A 3056-nucleotide genomic window follows, 5' to 3' on the forward strand; every position below is an offset into this window, starting at 1 on the left:
CCAGTGACATTTTTCGTCAACATGTAATCACTTACTCATCCTATCCAGTGGATTTTTATTTAAGATATTGTAGTTTTTCCTCTCTAACTATTTCAGTGTTCATTTCTTTCCTCATCCTTGGCTTGTTTACCATCTTAAACATGTTTGGAGCATCTTTGTGACACTGATTAAACATTCTTGTTGGCTAATTTCATTGTTTGTAGAGATTCTTCAATTGACTTACTTTTCTCCTTTTTACGATTCATATTTTCCTTCTTCTTTACACCCCTGGCGGTTTTTATTGGATTGCAGACACTGGAAGTTTTATGTTCTTGGGTTGTGGATTTTATAGTAGTCCTTTAAAGAATATTGGGCTTTGTACAGGCAAGCAGTTACTTATTTGGGACCAATCTGATCTTCTTGCAATTTACTGTTAATCTTGGCTGGGGGCTGGGCGAGGTTCAGAATACCCTTTGCTCCAGGGAGTCATTTATCCCCCTGTTGTGACAGTACTTTTCTGTGGAATCTGACAGATAACCCACATGCCCTGTGGTCTGTCTACCATGTCTTGTGGGGATATAAGCTGTTACAGCCTTGTGTGAGCTTTGGGATTGGTTCATTTCACCTGTATGCAGATGCATCTTCAGCCATAGATTTGACCGTACTTCTCTGCAAATTTCCAGAGTTCCCTCTCTGTGCAGCTCCCGTCCCTCTGGTATCCTCTCCTGTAAATTCGAGCTGCCTTAGCCTCCTTAAACTTTGATTTCTATCTCCTTTACCCCTTGAGATGTCTGGCTTTTATTCATTCCCCCTCCCTGTGCTGCAGTTGCAAATGCTCCAGTCAGTGAGCTATGCCAAGTCTTTGTGACCCTTCTCATTGGAATGAAAGATATGCACTAACAGTTCAATTTGAAAATCCACCTGTTGTTTTTTTTCTCTTGTTCCCACAGCATTTAGTCCTTAAGGGGGAATTAGAAGTCTCAGTTACATTTTTGGGCACTTAACCTGCGCTGAGAATTCTCCACAGTGTTCTGATGTGGTACTAATATCATGTTCATTTTATAAATAAAACAGTTTGAGTGACATTTCCAAGATCACCGCACTGGCCAATGACCATTTGAAGCTTCAGATGAGATCTGTTTGGTTCCTAAGGCAATGCAGCCCAGCTGTGTTCTTCCTGTGTCTCAGTCAGATGTCCAAATGAGACAGAAATAACATAATTTATAAATAAAGTCATCCCTTGAAACCGAGGTCCTTTTTTAACATGATTGCTCTTTGACATACACATTACTGTCTTTGCTTGCAATAGTTCAAGTGTTGCTTTTAAAATCTTATACAAATGAGACACATGATGAAGAAGCCTGTGTTTTGTTTTTGCTCTCTCCACTTCTCTGCACTGCTCCACTGCCCATTTGATTGGTACAATGGCATTTATTGTTCTATTTCAGTGTATTTATGCACCAAGTAGATATTGTAATAAGTTTCAGTTTAATTCTCTCCTTTTGGAGTTATCTGCGTTGTTACATGAAGGGGGCTCTACCACATCTCCCAGTCACGTGCTGAGTATGAACACTCGGTGGAACCCATGGCTCTGCAGTTAATCCCCTGGACTGATGACTACATAATGACTAGAAACTTTTCCACTCAAGGTTACTCTTCTTAAAGGTAAAGTAAAGGTAAAGTCAGCAATTTAGCTGATCACCGTGATGATGAGGACTGAGGAGGGTGATAATGAAGCTACCCTTTAATGAACACTTTACAAATGTCATCTCCCACTGTCCTCTTAGCAGTCCTATGAGGCATGGTCCTCATTTTACAAATAACAAAACTTGTACCTAGAAAGGTTAATTAACTTGCCCCAAATGTCATAGCTGATAAATTTCAGAGTTCAAGTTTACATCGGTAAATGCTGGCATAGAAGTGAAAACATGCTGCTTATTAGCGTATGGTTTACCTTTGCACCAAACAAATAAATAAGGCAGCATTTACACAAGGAAGGAAAAAGCACTCCCATCAAATTGACTCCAGCTTATTGCAACTCTACAGGACAGAGTTGAATTGCTGCATACTGTTTCCTAGGCTGTAATCTATGAGGTAGCAGACTGCCTCTCCTTTCTCCCATAGAGCAGCTGAGTGGCTTCAGATAAACAAACGTTTGGGTCAGCAGCCGAGTGCTTAACCACCGCACCACTAGGGCTCCTTTTTACATAAGGCAGGATTCTGTAATTCAGTCTTACATACGATGATTAAAAAAGAGTAGAATATTTGCTAAATTTTACTATTAAGTAACTAGGTTATATCAGAAGAGCTTAACATTCACCAAACTGTTGTGATGTCCTCACAAATGAATCCTTATGGAGGGGAAGGATGCTTTTGAGTTGTGGTGTTGGTGAAGAATACTGAAAGTACCGTGGACTGCTAAAAAAAAACGAACAAATCTGTCCTGGAGGAAGTGCAGCCAAAATGCTCCTCGGAAGAGAGAATGACTAGACTTCATCTGACCTACTTTGGTCATGTTGTCAGAAGGGACAATTCCCTGGAGAAGGATGTCATGCTTGGTAGAGTGGAGGGTCGATGAAAAAGGGGAAGGCCCTCAATGAGATGGACTGACACAGTAGCTGCAACAATGGGCTCAGGGATAAAGGATCATGGATTCGACACAGGACTAGGCAGGGTTTTGTTCTCCTGGACATAGGGTTGATATGAGTTGGAGGTGACTCAACGGCATCTAACAACAACACAATTCTTTTTCATTATCTAGGTGACAGCAACCTCTCTTAGGGACAGTCAGTCACTAAGGACATCCCTGACTCTGTATTTACAAAGCAAATTTTCTTCCATGTGTTTAACAGCTAGCAACAATAGCAATGTATATTGGGTAACAAGTCAGTCTTTCCCATATACATGTACAAGATTAGCTGAGGACGTCGCACCGGTGCAAGCCAAATTATAACAGAAAGCTGCATCTGCATCTCTTATTATTAATAAGTTGTCAATACACACACACACACACACTCTCACAGTATCATGGGATTCAGAGCCAATGGTGAACACCTGGTGGGGTATTGGACACGGCT

General features: G+C 41.0%; 1 protein-coding gene across 1 annotated transcript in view; it reads left to right on the forward strand.

Moving 5' to 3' along the window:
* Positions 1-3056, forward strand: part of PRKN (parkin RBR E3 ubiquitin protein ligase) — a 1601593-nt gene that overhangs the window by 483785 nt on the left and 1114752 nt on the right. The gene's annotated exons all lie outside the window — the stretch shown is intronic.

Source organism: Orycteropus afer, unplaced genomic scaffold, assembly GCF_000298275.1.
Source record: "Orycteropus afer afer isolate SDZICR_OR568_19922 unplaced genomic scaffold, OryAfe1.0 scaffold00135, whole genome shotgun sequence".
Taxonomy (NCBI): domain Eukaryota; kingdom Metazoa; phylum Chordata; class Mammalia; order Tubulidentata; family Orycteropodidae; genus Orycteropus; species Orycteropus afer.